Source organism: Lissotriton vulgaris, chromosome 5, assembly GCF_964263255.1.
Source record: "Lissotriton vulgaris chromosome 5, aLisVul1.2, whole genome shotgun sequence".
NCBI classification, from domain to species: Eukaryota; Metazoa; Chordata; class Amphibia; order Caudata; family Salamandridae; genus Lissotriton; species Lissotriton vulgaris.
In genome coordinates, this window is record NC_141693.1 from 986,627,853 (window position 1) to 986,648,059 (window position 20,207).

The window sequence follows — 20,207 nt, forward strand, 5'->3', positions numbered from 1 at the left end:
GTACAAAACAAGAATTATTAATGGGAGAGGCACACCTAAAATTTATCAATTCTCAATGAATGGTTGTAAGTTAACTCCTCTAAGCGTGCTGCGGAGGTATGCGCAATGCCCATACTGAGCCAGTCACTGATAAATAATATGATCAAGCGAAACCGCTTACCCTCTGCGCACTGTTGCAGATCCAAATTGGATATACAAGTGTTTATTTGTTATATAATTTTATAAAGAAATATGAACAAAAGACTATTCAGTCAATGCATTTTTTACTGAAATTTAGTTCATCAAAACATTATTTTATATCATAATGTTCTTTGTGATTCAATAATACAGGGTTTTTATCGAAAATTCCTTTTTATCTCACAAGTTGCCCATGCCCATTGCATTTCGGGCCACACGGCCCTTCGTCAGGGGCTGTACCTGAAAAACATTAAAAAAATGCGTACTTTCACCACATTGAAGGTCCTTCAACTTCAAAGTTTACAGTTTACTGCAGCAGTATGAATTCAACCATGTCATGTCTGAAAAAGTGTTTACCATATAAGCATTATGAAATTAAAAGAATTACATCATCCTAAGTACATGAAAAACATATAACATCGTGTTTGCATAGTATTAGACAACACATTGTCAAGAGAACTAACTCACTTGTGTGGTTTGAAATGGCAAGGAAACAATTCATGATCCTTCTCACAAGGACGTGATGTGATTAACCGATCTTCTAAAGAACAAACAGAGAATCGTTAGTTACGCGTTTTACTATGCAACAATGAAGAAGCTGAGGCTCCATTATCTTTTTGTTTCCGACTATGATTTTGTGGATGAGCAGGGAGCACTCCAGAATGTTGATGATAGGGAGGGAGATGACTTTCTCCCCTTCATTACACTGATGATGACGTATACCTTGATTCACAAAACGCTTGTGTGCTGCGCCCCCAGGGAGAATCTACTTACAAGCAGCAAGTAAGTGCGCAACAGCGCAGGTGACACCCACACACACCAGCAAGGAGTCGGCGGCTGCCACGTCCAGCGCGACGTGGGAAGAGACACGAACGCCTCACTAAGCATCCGTCCTTATCTGGCCCAACTAAATACCTGACAAAGTCAACTGTCAGCCTTCCTAACGACCCACCTCTAAATTGTAAGAGCCTTCTGTGCAATGTACGTTCTTTAGTGACTCACTCCACTCAGGTTTGGGACCTCATTACTTCAGAGAGCCCACATCTTTGTTAGGTCTCGCCTGTCGATGCGCATGCGCATCGAGCAAGCGAGACTATGGGGGCTTATCCACTCTTTATCCAACTTGCAAGGATTCGTGGCGATTCCTTGCAGTGCCCGTGACTTTTAAGCTCAATGCGCATGCGCATTGAGCTTAAAAGCGCGTGCACATCAGTTCCCTCAGCCGCACTCCAGGCCCCTGCTGCTTTCACACCCCCTCCCCGCTCCGCCCCCTCCCCTGCCCGCCGTCTGTTCGCCGTCTGTTCCCTCAGCCATCTGTACCCTGCTGCTTAACACCCTCTCCCCCGCTCCGCCCCCTCCCCGCCATGTCGCATTTCTCCTCCCCCCTCCCCACAGCAATGCCCTCCTAACAACACACAGTGCTCCCTGATGCAACGTAATTATCCGTCATATTAGGAGTACTTTGTTAGCTAACAAGATGGTTGTACTGATGGCTTGTTTTCATTTACACCCTCTCCCCCGCTCCGCCCCCTCCCCGCCATGTCGCATTTCTCCTCCCCCCTCCCCACAGCAATGCCCTCCTAACAACACACAGTGCTCCCTGATGCAACGTAATTATCCGTCATATTAGGAGTACTTTGTTAGCTAACAAGATGGTTGTACTGATGGCTGGTTTTCATTTTTTTTGTGCTTTTGGACCATCATTAATAAAAATGAACCCCGTTACAGAGTCATCATCATGTCTCTTCTCACCACCCTCTGGGTCTACATTAGCCAGTCAACTAGCCCTTTCAGCGTCATGTGACCAGCGCGCCCCATTCAGCTTTGTTGGTGTCGTATCACATGACCCAGGCATGGCCAGTCGTCAGGTTGCACCGCCCTTTGGTTCCCGAGCATGCTGTTCTCAGCCTTCTCCAACATTAACCAAATCGGCAGCGGCCTCCTCGACCACCCACTCATTCCCGGCCATTCAGCTCAGCTGTTTACATTGCCAAATGTCTTCACAACATCTGCAGCAGCTCGGCTAAAAAAAGCAGGAAAAATCCACAACACCCCCTTCGCCAACCAACTAAATACATCGCAACACCTGGCAAACCTTTTCAGCAAATTCTAATTGGCCGTCAGTCCGGCAGCCTCACCTCACCATTTCTAGCTTGTTGAAACCAAAAACTAGTAAGTTTTTCCTGCTTATACAGTTTACTGCTGGTTAAATAACGTAAGCAGCTTATACGTAATTCATGATTTATCAAATCAAAGGCTGGCTGTGCATAATTAAATGGTACGTCAATATATTGTCTGAAATATCAGAAACCTTTAAAGGTGAAGGAGAAATCGGACTACAAGTTATTTGCATGTGAGAGGAGTCTACTTAATTGTTCTCATATTGCAAGAGAAACTCCTTCCACCTTTAAAATACCTTTACTAACTGTAATTTTTGGGATGAACCTACAAACGAAGGTTCTTTGTATTCGGCTGTAAAAGACTAACATAACGCAATAATATATTTGACTTTTTTTCACAATTGAGTTTGATGTGGTCTGTTCCGAACCTTTGAGCTGTGAATTTTGATCGTGCTTATTTGGTTATCCATTTGGTTTAAGGTTAATGTTTATTGTAATCTCCAATTCAAATTGTGTATTCTAGGAAATAGTTTAGAGATATGGCATTATTATCTTGAACGATTTGGATTTTTTGAAACCATATATTTGTTTCAGCCTCGCTCACCCTCACTCACCCTCAACCCCTCACCCTCACTCACCCTCAACCCCTCACCCTCACTCACCTTCACCCTCACTCACCCTCACTCACCCTCAACCCCTCACCCTCACTCACCCTCCCTCACCCTCACTCACCCTCAACCCCTCACCCTCACTCACCCTCACTCACCCTCACTCACCCTCACTCACCCTCACTCACCCTCAACCCCTCACCCTCACTCACCCTCACTCACCCTCATCCTCACTCACCCTCAACCCCTCACTCACCCTCAACCCCTCACCCTCACCCTCACTCACCCTCAACCCCTCACCCTCACCCTCACTCACCCTCAACCCCTCACCCTCAACCCCTCACTCTCACTCATCCTCACTCACCCTCAACCCCTCACCCTCACTCACCCTCACCCACCCTCAACCCCACCCTCACTCACCCTCAACCCCTCACCCTCACTCACCCTCAACCCCTCACCCTCACTCACCCTCCCTCACCCTCAACCCCTCACCCTCACTCACCCTCAACCCCTCACCCTCAACCCCTCACTCTCACTCATCCTCACTCACCCTCAACCCCTCACCCTCACTCACCCTCACCCACCCTCAACCCCTCACCCTCACTCACCCTCAACCCCTCACCCTCACTCACCCTCAACCCCTCACCCTCACTCACCCTCACCCTCACTCACCCTCAACCCCTCACCCTCACTCACCCTCAACCCCTCACCCTCACTCACACTCACCCTCACCCTCACTCACCCTCACCCTCACTCACCCTCACTCACCCTCACCCACCCTCAACACCTCACCCTCACTCACCCTCACCCTCACTCACCCTCAACCCCTCACCCTCACTCACCCTCACTCACACTCACCCTCAACCCCTCACCCTCAATCCCTCACCCTCACTCACCCTCACCCTCACCCACCCTCAACCCCTCACCCTCACTCACCCTCAACCCCTCACCCTCACTCACCCTCACCCTCACTCACCCACCCTCACCCACCCTCACTCACCCTCACTCACCCTCACCCACCCTCACTCACCCTCACTCACCCTCACTCACCCTCACTCACCCTCACTCACCCACCCTCACCCACCCTCAACCCCTCACCCACCCTCAACCCCTCACCCTCACTCACCCTCACCCTCACTCACCCTCACTCAGCGCAACCACAGCATCTTCACTAAATATATTTAATAAACTTTAAGCTATTGGCAATATAAAATAAAATCCATTTTATTTACGTATTAATTATTAATTGTTTTTTAAAGCCATTGATTTTTTTTTATATCAATACATACAAGTCACATATAAGTCCCGTTAATACAAAACATGTTGCTTTACAAATGCTAGAGGTGTCACATTTACAAAAATTATAACTATTGGCTTTGTAAAGAAGAAAGCTATTAATTTAGCTATTTAGAAAAAACAACACATAAATAAAAAACAAAAAAATAAATAACACCTATAGCTCAAACTTTACTACTGCGAGACCTATTGCATTTCCAATGCTTGTTTTTTAATTGAGACTTGGCTTAAGCCCCACACTGTCCCGGCCATAACTATGGGGGTGCCGGCAGGGTACAAAATAGTGAGGATGGACCGCCCTATTAAAACTGGGGGTGGGTTAGCCATTGTTTTCAAACAGGAAATGGAGGTGGTGGTTACCGAGACGGTGTGTAACCCACAAATGGAGCTCCTGATCTTTACTATCAACCCTAGCTCTAGGGAATCTAGGAAAGGAGCACTAGTTTATCGACCCCCAGGTCCTGCTGGGAATTTTTCCATTCCGTTTACATACGATCTTAGACTATTAAAGCTAACTACGAGGAAGTTAGAAAAACGATGGAGAGCTACACGTAAGGCAGAGGACAAAGAAAATCACAGGACCTCCCTAAAAAGTTACCACAAAGCTATTCGGGCAGCGCGGAAACACCATATCGCAGCCCAATTATCAGCAGCTGGTAAAAACTCCAAAGTACTCTATCAAATTTTACAAACTTTCACCAAGCCCTCGGCCTGCGAAACGGAGGGGATTGAGTCCCAGGAACTTTGTAATAACATTTCACAGTTCTTTGTCAGAAAAATTGAAGGCATTTATGCTAAGATCTTAGCCTCAAAATCCACCTCTAATAACATGGATTCTGTTGATAGCATGTCCCAGCCACTCCCTAGCTCAGCAGAAAACAAGACCAGTAAGCTTGTAGAATTCCCACCTGTATCAATGGAGGAGATAACTACTCTAATCACCCAAACAAAGAGTGGGTGCCCTTCAGATATTATCCCAGCATGGGTCATGTCACTTTTGAGTGACGTGCTGGGTGCTGGAATTCGGCAGGTTGTTAATCTTTCCTTGAGCACAGATGAAGTTCCCCTAGGCTGGAAGCATGCTTTGGTGAGACCTCTACGGAAGAATAACTCCATTCCGTGGACAGATCTGACAAACTTGAGACCCATCTCCCTCCTCCCTTTTTTAGGGAAGCTCACTGAGAAGTTTGTAAACCGGCACTTATCCAAATACATCGAAAGTGCGGGGGGGCTCGATCCATCCCAATTGGGGTTCAGACCCAGGCACAGCACTGAGACTGCCTTGCTGTCCGTCGCTGACGATCTTCGTATGCTACAGGATAAGGGTTTTTCCGTTATCCTGGTGCTTCTAGATCTGTCAGCGGCGTTTGACACTGTGTCACATGAAATCATGACCTCCAGACTAATTGACATCGGTCTGGGAGGCAAGGCGCTGGCCTGGTTAAGGAGTTTTTTCACCCATCGCACTCAGAGAGTCATACTGGGTCCTTACCAGTCAGAGGAGGTTGAGATCTCAAAGGGGGTGCCACAGGGCTCCTGCTTGAGCCCAACGCTTTTCAACATCTATGTGGCACCCCTAGCTAACATCATGAGATCTCGTGGGTTTATCCCTGTATCGTATGCAGACGATACTCAACTCCTCTTCCCATTTAAAATCATGACTCCCGAAGTGTGTAACTCCTTTGCACGGGGTATGAAAGAGGTGGCACATTGGATGGCAGCAAATTTCCTTCAGTGTAACGTCTCTAAGACCGAGGTTATGCTCTTTGGGGAAGCCAAACGACTATGGACTCCTGACTGGTGGCCTCAAGATCTAGGCCCAGTCCCTGAGCCCAAAGTGGTAGTGAAAGATCTAGGAGTTAAGCTGGATCAGGAGCTTGCCCTTAAACATCATTCTAATCAAGTGGTAAGCTCCTGTTTCCATGTTATTGGTCTTCTCCGACGGGTATTCCCCCTGTTACCTGATATCACCAGGAAAACACTAATTCAGTCGCTCGTTCTGAGCAGACTGGATTATTGTAATGGTTTGATGCTAGCCGCCAATGAGGGGGTCGTTGCCAGACTACAAGTCGTGCAAAATACAGCTGCACGTCTCGTTCTCAATGCCCCGGCCCGTACTCCCTCAATTCCACTACTAAATAAACTCCACTGGCTCACTGTGAAACAGAGGGTGTTGTTTAAAACGTGCTGCATCATCCATAAATGCCTCATTGGTAAAGGTCCTGACTACCTAACTAAAAAGTTTGTTCCCTACACCCCCTTAAGATCTCTGAGATCTGGAGATCAAGAATTGTTATGTGTCCCTAGGTTTTGGAAGTCCAGACAAGGGGGAAGGGCTTTGTCAGTAGCTGGCCCAAAGCTCTGGAATGATCTTCCCTATGATATCAGAGTTTGTAAGGAACATTTTCCTTTTAGGAAAAAACCAAAAACTTTCCTGTTTAATTACTAGTTCTGATAGGGCAATTGATAACATCAGACTGGGCCTTTTGTTCTCAGATGTTGCCAAAGGCGCGGAGATACTCCTCAGGGAGTCGAGTCCTAGCGCGGTATAAGTCTGTAAATAAAATAAATAAATAAATAAGTACTGGAAGAACGTCCAGGGAAATGACTGCCGAGTTCAGACGGAGAGAGCAGCGACGCCTTGTGGCCACAGGTGTTTCACCACAGCATCAACTACTCCCGCCAACGGTCCAAAGCAGCAAGTACCTGACGACAGCCAAAGCAGCAAGTGCCTGACGACAGCCAAAGCAGCAAGTACCCAACGACTCGCAACAGGCGTCCAAGAACCCTGAACAGTAAGTGCGCAGAAACTCGCCACATGGTGACACGCCAACGCCACGGGACAGCGCACAAAGGTCCCCAAGAAAGACAGCGCCGGGAAGCACCAGAAGCGCTAGGAATACATCGGGAGACAGCGCAGGAACGCGCCAGCAAGGCAGGATTGTACCACAAAGCGCAAGAACGCGACAGGAGTGCAAGAACTCCACACCCGCACGACAAGACCGCGCAGCACTGCGCCGGAACGTGCCAAGAGCGCCAAGGATCAAGAGCGCCAGAGTGACGCTGCACAGCGACACGCCAACGCCACGGGACAACGCACAAAGGTCCCCAAGAAATACAGCGACATCTCGCAGCAACCAGAGCGCCATCGTCAGCACGCATGGCGGCATGCACCAGAGATGCACCAACGCCAAAACACCAAAGGTCACACCCAAGCGAAGAAGTTCGACCACCACGACAGTTCACGAATATGGACCAATGGTCGCACTCAAACCAAGAAGCCGACCTGCCAAAAGGTCGCACCCAAGCCAAGAAGCCGACCTGCCCAAAGGTCGCACCCAAGCCAAGAAGACGACTCGACCAATAGTCGTGCCCACACGAAGAAGCCGACCCACCAAAGGTCACACCCAAGCAAAGAAGTTCGACCACCAAGACAGGTCAAGAACATGGACCAGCGAACTTCGACAACCACAGTTTAACATTCTGAGTCAAGAGGGAAGATCGCGACGACCGGTCCAGTCACAAGAAGAGAAGATCACAGTGTCGGAGAGCCATGCCCAAAACAGAGAGAAACAGGTGGAGTGCACGCTGCCTGGAGAAGACTGGTTGGGAAGAGCAAGACAGTACGGTGACCAGACCGCGTCGCGAGATGGAACAGGGAGAAGAAGGGCGCGGCGCCACAAAGAAAGAGAAGAAGACAAGAAGCCAATTCGCCAGAGAATTGCAGAAGTGCAGCTGAAAAAGGAACCCAAGAAACCCGATGACCAAGGAAGGGTGTCCAGATGAAAGCAAAGGAAGTGATCAAACAAAAGGGAAGATACGACGGCAGGTCTAGTCACCAAGCCAAGAGAAGACCGTGTCCCACAGCATGGACAAGACCAAGGGGACGACATGTAGAGGGCCCGCTACATGGAGAAGCCTGGTTAGCACGAGCAAGCAAGAAAGAAGACTTGACCGCGTCGAGGAAGAGAACGAAGAGGAAGAATGGAGTAACACAACATCACTCCACAGAAGAAGAGAGAGAACAACAGTCAGCACACAGGAACATCGGTGCTGTCCAAGGAACATCGCAACATCCGTGTGGATCCCAGTAATCCCGACAACTCGCACCTGAGGAGACCAACCACCGAAGAACCGCATGGGTGCCCCGTGAACCTGAAGCCTGCCGAAGCAGAGCATACCCGAGCACTAGACAATCCACCCTTGTGGACTACACAAGACTCGACTGTGGCCATGTCCGAAGTTCCGCAGCGACCCGCACAGCCCACGCGATCGAGTGGCAGTCCAGGGGACAAGGGCCTCGGCCGCATGTCCTGTGAGAGAGGTATCCGGATGGGAGAGGTGCGGCAGCTCCACGGCAGGCAACAGGAAGCACGAAGGCCCCAGGTGAACACCTGGCACCGAGAAATGGTCTGGTGAAGACACTGAACCCATGTCCTAACGGGAAGAACATCCTGGCGGATAACATCAACACCCCGAGGACATCATGAAAGACTTGGCGGTGAGTCCGTTGGCAGTTCCTCAGTGACGCCTTTGCGCGGCTCATGCGAAGCCCCGCACGTTCCACCGGGTCCCATTGTGTCCGGCAAGAGGGTCCTCCCAGCGTCTCTAGTGAGAGAAGAGTCCAAGCAGGAGAGGCCAATCTTCAAGGCTCCAGTGAGAGAGGAGTCCGGCTAGACAGGCAAGTCGGAAGTTACTTGGCCGGCAGGAGGTGTGAAAGCATCAAGATCAGCAAATCCAAAGAAAGACCTCTCGTGCCGCAGTCATCTCCATCAACCAACAAGCGTTGTCATCCACTGGACTAGGAACACCTGCGAGACCCCTCAAGGGTCAATCTCATTCTGCTCCAGGTACCCCAAGTGTTTAACAGTATACATAAGCGCAGCAAGACAAGGATGATCTTTAGTACACCGCTGAGGTGAAGCTCATCTGACTGACTTTGTAATCCAGGAACTGTTTTCAACATTCTCCCAGCCGATAGTCTGAAGAAAACCTGTTGGGGATGTAATTTGGTATTATTCCTTTTTCTTGCAGGTTGGACATTTTGTTTTCTTTTCCCTGAACTTTGGGAGGGATGTAGTGTCCTGCAAAGACACAGTCTAGTTGTTGCAGCCCTGTATTACACTGATCACCCACCCACCACAGACGTCACTGGGTCAGGTGATGCTGCCAATAAAAGGGGCCGAGCGCACGTGCTCGTGGCCATAGTTGTACTAGCTATCTGGTGTCCTGTGTCGTCCTTTACTGCACCATGTGGGCCTAGGGCCCCATCACCACAGACACCTCCCTCCCCAGATGTAGTTTGACTCTCCACATGAGCCACCAATGGAGGAGAGTGCCTCATTTTCAGTGGTGGTTCAAAGGATGGCTGAGATGCTAGAGCTACAGCTGCCCTTCATTGGGACTAAAACAACGTTTTGACAAAGATCCTACAGCCTGGGCTACCAGCATCTGCGCCAGTGCTACCTTTCAATCAATGATTACCTTACAAATACTCTGATCGATACCTGGTTGAAGCCATGTTCTTTCCTTCCTGTAAACAAACAGGTCGCCAGTCCTCCTAGACCAGTGACTGGCGACCCACATTTTCTCACCACACATCCTACTCCAGAGAGCTTTATTGTGCAGGCCTCGAGCATGATTCACATGCAGTATTGAACCTGGTAATTCTAGATCCAGCATGTTATGTCCCATTCCTGGTTTGACAACTGCTGATGGCCAGAGACTAGGGGGGACATCATTCAGAAATGGTAATTGCAGGCCAGGTATATCACCCTCCAGTTAACAGCCATTTTGGAGCTGGCTCAGTTTGCTGTGATACTTGTGTACATGACAACATAGACTCTGACTGTGTCTTGTACTTTTAGTACATGTGTAATCTGGCTACACATTGTCCTGATGACGGCTAACTCACAATATATAGAGCCAAAATGCAGTTGACACGACACAATAAAATGTGTTAGCATGCAGCTGCATGTGTCTGATGTGCATTGACAGTAACTGGATAATACAGCTTGCTGTTGCTGTTTGACATAGCTAGGAGACATGTGAACCATTTTGCAGTTTCTCCAAATGGTGGTGTGTAAATTGCCTTTGACACATCTACCTTTTGGTCATGGATCTTATAGATCTTATGGATGCATCATTGTACATATGTACGTTTTTAAATACTGTATTGAAAAATTGAGTAATTAAACATATTTCAGATAAATGGTTTTCTTAAATTGAACTAACCACGGTTCTAGTCTTCTTTTTTTTCCTCTGCCCAAGGGTTCCACCATTGTGGATAGATCTGTGGTTACTGATGCAGACATCAAACTATGTGTGAGCCACTGCCTCTCACGCCCCAGCTTTCAGACTCCATGTACGTGACTTGGTGATGGTGTAGATACACAAAACCCGACAAGTGACACTTAGCATGCCCAAGACCGCTTCCTTATCAGTGAAGGGAGGAACTAGAGGTGTGCGTCTCAATATTTATTTTCGTGAAACTATCAGTTTTAATCCTTAATGTTATTTTCTAGTAATGTTAAAGTTTTACAGGGTAATGTATATGTATTAATTCCTTTCCATATAAAACATTACATATGTACAGAATAAAAATAATCATTTATCAGTCATACACCCATTTGTAATTTAAAACCTTTTTTGCATAACGAGTAAATTAACATAGCCATGGTCTCACTTCAACACTGTCCACCCACAGTGGAACTTTCCATAATTTCCATAATTTTTCCACCTTTCTATGACTTCTTCAGAATAGAGACTTCAAACCTTAGTCCATTACTGCCCGTATTAGCAATCTCTATGTGGCTAATAGAGTGATAGGTTCACGTTTGATGAACCCGCAACAAGACGTTCATAAAGGCGTACACAGGACCAAATACATAACAAGCATTTACAATGCAATGGTCTCGGCATTATTAAAGGTAGAGCTATTGGCATTGCTCATGACATTTTTTTTCTTTCTTTTTCTTAAAATCATAAATAAATGGAATTGTCATGTTCGAGGCATATGGGCTGCAGATGGTACATTATGAATAGATCGCCATCTGGTGTTGGGCTCGGATGATTGCACTTTGTTTTTCTCTTGGAGAGTCTTTTGTATCTTGGTGACTCCTCCCTTGGTTGGTAGTGCGCATGGGCATCCGCTCCATCCTTAGATAGTTTTTTTCCGCCATCGGGTTCGGATGAGGATCGAGACGCTCCAGATCAACTTCAGGAAAAAGCGATTTATCGGCGCGTATTCCCTTTCCAATTCGACGGTATTGTTATCGAACGCGTTTCATTTCCATTCCGGAGCGTTACGAATTCAACATCGAAGAAAAAACTCTGATCTACGTCGACGAACAGGAGGCCTTTCTCGACGTAGTCAAGCCCGGAGTCCATGGAAAGGACTCCATTCAAAAAATGTCCAACGTGTGGTGCTAAGTTCCCACACAAGGACCTACACGAGGTGTGCAACCTCTGTCTATCGCCTGAACACGAATCCAGGGACTGCGAAGCCTGCGCAGCATTCTCCTCCAAGCTAACGATTAGAAATCGTCGGGCTAGAAGACACGAGGTTTCCAGAATGCAGTCGGAGGCGATCCCGGAGCTGTTTGGAGACGAGCAACTTGAGGAAGAAGAGGATCATGAGGATCAGTCGGGGTCGGAAGGGGACCAGTCGGAGGTCGAAGAACTCGACGTGCAACAAACCGTGAGTGACGACGTCCCCTTACCGAAAAACCGACCCCGTGTGGTAACGACCCCGCCTTCGAGCCCGGTCAAACCGCAGAAAAAAGTTTCCGACGCCCCGCCCTCGGGCCCGGCAACGAAACCGAAACTGAAACCGAAACACTCGGACTCCCACCATGTCGGATCCGAGAAAAGGTCGACATCGACTTCGACACCGAAGCTTCATACAAGGGAAAGCTCGGCATCGAAACATTCCATGTCGAAACAGAAACATGATTCGTCGTCCAAGACTCACTCGATACCCAGGAAGTCGGAACCGAGTAGACACTCGGTGCCGAAAACACCGAACATTGACGATCGAAAACATAAGCACCTTTCGGAACCAAGGCCTTCGGTACCGATTCAGGAGCAACAGACAGATCCCAAACAAAAGATTTTGTTTATCGATCCGCAAACTGGCAAAGTAGTGACGAAGAAGAGAAAGAATGAACAGATAGAAGACAAATCTCTTCCTTCAGAAAAGAGAACACTGGGGACAAATACAACTCCTCCTGCTTCTCCTCGACCTAAAGTCACACCCTCTTCTCCTATTCCTCACACTATGCCAAATATTCCTACACCTTCCACACCAAGACCATCTACACCTCAGTCTGATGTAGACAGTGATCCAGGGGAGGGAGAACCTCAAGGGGATGATGAAACCATCCCAGATGAGGATGACCCATGGGAAAATTATGACGTAGAGTCAGATGAGGACAACAACCCACAGTTATATCCCTCAAAGCCTTCACCACCTGATGATAACACAGGGTTTGTACAGCTCATTAATAGGGCAGCAAAATATCATAAAGTAGATATACATACAGAACCTCTAATAGAGGATTTCCTGTTAGAGACGCTACCTAATGCACAAAGAACATCAGGTACTCTTCCTATGTTGAAGGGTCGTCTCAGCCACACAGAAGAAATATTCAAAGACCCAGTGAGGGCTAGGGTGTTAAACCCAAGAATTGATAAAAAATATAAGGCGGCTCCAAAGGATCCAATATTTATCAAAGGGCATGTACCTCTGGACTCGCTTGTAGTTTCAAACGCTCGTAAAAGAGCAAACTCATTATCTACAGGAGAGGCTCCTCCACCTGATAAAGAGTCAAAATTAATAGATGCATCAGGCAAGAGAGTAGCATCACAAGCGGCAAATAGCTGGCGTATAGCCAATACACGGGCACTACTTGCACGTTATGACAGGGCACATTATGATGAATTAGAAAAACTCATCACACATCTCCCCAAAGAGCATCAGAAAAAGGCAGATCAGTTAATACAGGAAGGTAAAATAATAACTAATACTTCCATTAAGTGCGCCCTAGACGCAGCAGACACTGCAGCAAGATCCATCAACACCAGTGTCATGTTAAGGAGACATGCATGGCTTAGAATCTCAGGATTCAAACAGGAAGTACAAACGTCCTTATTGAACCAACCATTTGATCAAAAGACACTTTTTGGTTCAAGCACAGATGAGACCTTAGAAAAAATGAAAAAAGATACAGAAACGGCGAAGTCAATGGGAGCATTGCAACAGCCAACACAAAGAGGTTCCTTTCGTAGATCCACCTATAGAGGGGGCTCAAAAAATACAGGAACAAATCAGCAATCCACCTCTTTCACACCTACATCACCCAAAGGCAATTCAAGAGGTAACTACAGGGGTAACAACAACAAAGGTAGAGGTCGCGGAAATAATAACAACCGCAACGCCTCAACCCCAAAACAGTGACTTCATAGAACTCCCCCCAGACCACATAACACCGGTCGGGGGACGTCTATCACAGTTCCTACCTGTCTGGGAAAACATCACATCAGACAAGTGGGTGAGACAGATTATCCAACATGGTTATTGCCGGGAACTCACAGCTACCCCACCAAACATCCCCCCCAAACAGCGTCCAATGAGTCAAGATCATCTGACATTGTTAAAAGAAGAAGTACTAGCACTTCTACAAAAGCATGCAATAGAGAAGGTCCCAAAAAGTCAACAAGGGACAGGAGTATACTCTCTATACTTCCTAATCCCCAAAAAAGACGGGTCCCTAAGACCAATCTTGGACCTCAGACCTCTCAATGCTTACATAAATTCGGAACATTTCCACATGGTCACGCTCCAACAGGTACTCCCTTTACTGAAGAAAGGGGACTTTCTTTCTACACTGGATCTAAAAAACGCTTACTTTCATATCCCAATTCACAAAGCCCACAGAAAATACCTAAGGTTTGTAGTGGAAGGACAACACTATCAGTTCAAAGTCCTTCCGTTCGGGGTCACAACGGCACCAAGAGTGTTCACAAATGCCTAGCTGTGGTGGCAGCACACCTAAGAAGACAACAAATACATGTCTTCCCCTACTTGGACGATTGGCTAATAAAGGCCAAGTCACAAGAAGAATGTCTTCACAACACACAGAAGACAATTCAATTGCTGCACCACCTAGGGTTTACGGTGAACTACAAAAAATCACACCTGCAACCAAACAAGATTCAGCAATACCTGGGGGCTACTATAGACACAGAAAAGGCAATAGCATACCCCAATCCAATCAGGATACAAACAATGGTCGGGTTAATACAAAGGTTTCAACCACAATACTCACTACCAGCACGAGTGTTTATGCAACTGTTAGGCATGATGTCCTCCTGCATACTGCTAATACCACATGCCAGGCTACAAATGCGTCCACTACAGGAGTGTCTAGCGACACAGTGGAATCAGGCTCAAGGTCAGATTACAGATCTGGTGTTGGTAAACGACCGGACGTATCGCTCTCTGAAGTGGTGGAACACAGAAAACATTTCCAAAGGACGGTCGTTCCTAGAACCAATTCCACAAGTGATAATAACAGCGGACGCATCGCTCTCCGGATGGGGAGCGCATATGGACAAATACACAGTGCAGGGGAAGTGGAGCGTGCAGCAAAAGAAACTGCACATCAACTACCTGGAACTATTAGCAGTATTTCTAGCACTAAAGGCTTTCCAAATGCAAATAACAAACAAGGCAGATCAGAACAGACAACATGACTGCAATGTATTATATTCAAAAACAGGGGGGGACACACTCTCTCCAACTATCCAAACTAGCACAGGACATTTGGAGATGGGCCATTCCTCAAAAGATTTATCTGTTAGCAGAACACCTACCAGGAGTTCAAAATCAGATAGCAGACATCCTAAGCAGACAGTCAGAACAAGTACACGAATGGGAGCTGCACGACCAAATACTGCAGCCATTCTTCCAGAGATGGGGGCAACCAGAGATAGATCTGTTTGCCAATCAGAACGCAAAATGCAAAAACTTCGCATCCAGGTACCCACACCAACGGTCCCAGGGCAATGCACTATGGATAAATTGGTCCAACAGATTTGCTTACGCTTTCCCTCCTCTCCCACTAATTCCGTTACTGGTTCGGAAACTGCAGCAACACTCAATGACAATGATACTAGTGGCACCCACGTGGGCAAGACAGCCGTGGTTCACCACGCTACTACAACTCTCACAGGTGCCACATCAAAAACTAAGATTATTACCCATGCATCTTACACAGAACCATGGAGAAATAATGCACCCAGATCCCAAACAACTGAACCTAGCGATCTGGCTCCTGAGGTCATAGAGTTTGGATATTTAGATTTACCACCAGAATGTATGGAAATCATTAAACAAGCAAGACGTCCTACCACCAGAGCATGCTATGCAGCAAAATGGAAGAGGTTTGCTATACACTGTAACAGTAAGCACATCAACCCTCTGGACGCATCCACTAAACAAATCATTTGCTATTTACTACACTTGCAGCAATGTAACTTAGCATATACCTCTATCAGAGTTCATCTCGCAGCCATAGCGCCGTACCTACAAAACAGGCAACATCTTTCCCTGTTTAAAATACCAGCAATTAAAGCTTTCATGGAGATGTGGAAGCGAGTCTGAAATACAAGGGATAATTAATGATAGGAAAGACAGACACAACCACAGAATTTGTCAGCTCAGAATATGGTATATTTATTAGCCACAACAAATACAATTTAACGTGCAACACGGTGACAGTCAGCATAGAAGCTGGAATGTCCAAAGATTTATTGTGTTTGGTATACTTTATAGACTCAAACCACAGGACCACCCATATGACACATGACAATAGAAGTATTATACGTAGCACAGTCCACCATGATTCCCACAGCCAATGGGCACAGAACTGTAACAAGAAATCTCCTTGTAAGGTCTGATACATCTGATGCATACATACTGTAGCTAACCATGTGATCTGAATGGGCAGTATTGGGGTCAGTCAATCAAAATGCGAGCTGTCATGGCCTGGTATATTTCCATTCAAAACTGCGACATAAACAAGGCGATGAGTAATATTGCGAAATCTGTTATTTGCTAAAAATTATATTGTGCAACCGGTGTGTCACTTCAAGCGGTGTGTCACTTATCTCGTCTGGGCATAGAGAAATGCAAGGACAGCACTTCTCTGACTGTGAAATGGTCTGAACTATCCAAGATGGAGATTACAGACAAAGGCTAAGTTAAGAGGGCCTGAAGCTACAATCATTTGGTATCAAAATCCAAGATGGCTTCAGCATTCCCAAATCTGATACCAAATCAATATACCCTGCGTGCCAACATAATCATATCCATGGCAGGTACCTCAGCCACTGCCTGTTGCTCTGGCTCATGGCTGTGCTCATGGCCACGGTGCATAGAGCGTAAGCAGTAGGAGACAAGGGATGTGCAGCAGACTGGGCAGACCTGTATCATAATGCAGAGTGTCAATAACACAGCTGCTATTATGATAACAGCCTTTATGATCCATGAGCCCTCTTCCTCATCCCTAACATCCTTTATGTTATGGATTGCCCTATCTATGTTCCTGCTGTTGTCAGGTATATAAGAACAGCACTTTTGACCTGTGCCATGTCTAAGAAGTGGACCATACGTGGTATTATTGATGCAAGGTAGCAACGGCCATACCAACCTGGAGGCAGGTAAAAGTAAGCCCATGGTCCGCAGACAAAAAATAGTCCCTTGTAACCCACCAGTCCAGGTGAGGACCCAGTGTTGCTGTCCTTGATACGTGACAGTCTCGTGATGTGTGTGCAGTTGCTTTTGCCCACAAAAATCTGGTTCACCTTCCTAGGTTCCATTATTCTCATCTTGTTTATCCTGTCCTTACATGCCAACAATCCTTGTTGTCCCTGCAGTAGATCCTGTAACACACAAGGGTAGGGTATGCATTACTGCTGTGTTGAGCAGTTGTGTGCTATAGTTATGTCTGAAGGTAATTTAGGTGCTCTGTCCCGCTGCATCCCTTCATCATATAGGATGCAGGATGGGGCTAGGGACAGCTCTTCTACCCTAAACCTTGGTATATTAACCTCCTTGTTGCCATTCAGGTCATTGCCACTCTCCTCAGCCCTGTTCCTGGATCTCCTGTTAAATGTGCTAAGCATCTCAGTGTCTGACCTTGTAGGGTGCATATTCCTGCATGGTGCCCATTTCTTTTTAGGCTCTCTGGCACCCTGTCTGATACTCTCTATATTGGAAACATTCAGTGTTGGGGCTGCCGCGAGGCCAGTGTTGGGAGGTGCAACTAATACTGACATATTGTGTTCAGTGGAGAGTAACTCATGCATCAGAATACAACCCATGTACTTGGAAACTGGTAGTACAATGTAGCTCATGCTGTGTTGAGTATCTGTTGGTAGGTGGGTACAAACATAGCATCCTGAAATGTTCATGATCTGTACATATAATTTCAGCATTTCAACATATTTATTGTTATCATATTCTTCCCACAATTCTCTGTTATTCTCTTCTGTAACCTCCTTCTTCCCCAACACAATCTGGTCTGGCACAACTATGTTTCGCTCCTCATGTTGTATAACTGTATTATTCTCATCACCCACTTTGCCATGAAGAAATGGGATGTCAAACTCCTCTGCAAACATTATAAACATTGTTGTCAGAACTATCCCAGGTACTTGTGATAATACAGCTGCCAGAATATATGTCCATCTACGCTCATTTGTCCTTGGCCTAGGCATATTAAAAGCGTTTATGGGATTAATAATAAGCCGTTATTTTCGCCCCAATTGACGTCTGTAACAATATGTAAACCCACTGTTTTCTATGGCAATTATAATACTTTGTAAAACTTCAGTTTGTGCTGTTGCTAGCTCCTGGGCTGATGGTAGGAAGCCAACTATTGGGAAGGAAAGGTCATTCAGTATAAGTGTCTGCAGCCCGCTCAATATTGGGGGATTTGGCACTGCTACTCTCTGAACAGTTGTTACCTCTACTCCTGGTGACAACGTTGCCACTGCTGACCTTATTGTTATATATAACAACCTTTCTTCCACCACCCGTATCGTAATCCACCTGTGTACTGCAGGTGGTGCAACCTGCATATCTCAATTTTATTAGCAATCAATAAAATGTGGTTACAACATCCATTATTGCCCCCCAGCCAATGTGATGTATGCCAGATATGACACTGTCCAAGATGTCAAGGCGTGTGTTTGCCAGTTCCTGTGTTGGTGCTTGGCTGCCAAATGTGGGAAATGTAAGCTGTTGCAATATCAAGTCCGTCAACTTGCTCATCAGTGGTGGTTTTGGTACAATCAGCTGGATTTGTCCCTTCTTTTCCACTCCTGGCCACAATAATCGTATAACTATCACCAATTCCGATTCTTGTACTTCTATTGTCATTTGCATCAGTCTACCACTCCTTGTAGTGATCAAAGGTGGTCCAGATGCGGTGGTAGTCATGTAGGTGAATATAGTCTATTTCCACAGTTCAATGTTCCTCTGGTGCTTCACTATTCCGTGTTGTGCTTATAGTTCTTTATGTCTAACTAACAGGGTCTTGTATCCCTATATTTGATACAGACACTAGCACCATTTGAAATCAAACACGTTGGTGCCTTTGCTGGGTCTGACAGAGGTTACCAGTACATAACAGACGATAGGCACTTGAAGGAGACAGGTGTCTCTTATGATGTCATCTGGAGGACGTGTCTGCCAGGCACAGCAGATAGTTGCATTGGTCGGTCTGTTGGAGGGTTGGCCCGCAGCCAGCATGAGATCTCTTCTTCCTTATCCCCTGTCGTGCTGGTCGGGCTGGTCCTTCCTGGTGGATCGGAGGTGGTACCTATGGTCCGCCTCAGGTGCTGCTGGTGATGCTGCCGGAGCTTGCCGTCCGTCATCCTGGTCCGCTGCCCGCTTGGTGTGAGAACTGTGGATCCACGAAGTCAATCCCTCGCACTTCACTGCGGTCGCGGTGGTCAAGATGACCGTGAAAGGACCCTTCCACCTGGGCTGAAGACAGTTCCGCCGGGTATGGGCCTTTATCCAAATCCGGTCCACAGGCTGCAGGTCATGTGGTGGTGGAGTTGCTGCTTCTGGAAGAGCCTGCAGGACCTGGCGGTGAAGATAACGTAAAGTCTCTGTTAGTTTCTTACAGTAACACAAAAGCAAATCGTCTACTATTGGCAGAGGCGCAGTGGACATATGACGCGCAATGTTCATGGGTCTGCCAAACAACCCTTCATGTGCACTTAGTTTTGTTATCCTGTCAGGCGTACGTCTCATTGCTAGCAGAGCTATTGGTAGTCCATCCACCCATGACAGTTCTGTAGAAGCGCAGATTTTCCGTATCTTATTCTTCAAGACCCCGGATTTGCCTTTCCACTTCACTGTAGTTTCTATGTGACCCCCAGACCCTTGCATAGTCCCCCTATTACCTGGGAAATGAAGTGGGATCCCAAATCTTAGGATAAGTTCCTTCAGGAGACATTTAGCGACTGTTGATGCATCACAGTTCTTTGTGGGGCATGCCTCCATCCACTTACTAAACATACAGAAAATGACCAAGACATGCCTGAACTTATGGGAGGGTGGCATGTCAATGAAATCCATTTGTAGGCTTTCAAACGGTCCCTGGGGTGGAGGGGAGCGACCAGGTGCAGTGCGGGTACCCTTTCCAGTGTTATACTGTGCACAGATAGTGCACTGCCTGCAAAGTCTCTCAGCTGTGTGACGAAACTTGCTATGAAATCAGCATTGTGAAAACAGTCTAATCATTCCGTCTCCGTGTGTGACGAAACTTGCCATGAAACCAGCATTGTGAAAACAGTCTAATCATTCCGTCTCTCCCCACATGTGAGGGGCCATGGAAGAGACGTGCCATTGAAGGAAGCATTGATGAAGGCAGGCAGATTTTCCCATCGGGCCCAGTCCATAATCCCTCCTCTGTTTTCACACACCCTC

At 46.9% G+C, this 20,207-nt stretch overlaps 1 protein-coding gene across 1 annotated transcript in view; it reads left to right on the forward strand.

Moving 5' to 3' along the window:
• Positions 1-20,207, forward strand: part of DNMBP (dynamin binding protein) — a 583,091-nt gene that overhangs the window by 238,589 nt on the left and 324,295 nt on the right. The gene's annotated exons all lie outside the window — the stretch shown is intronic.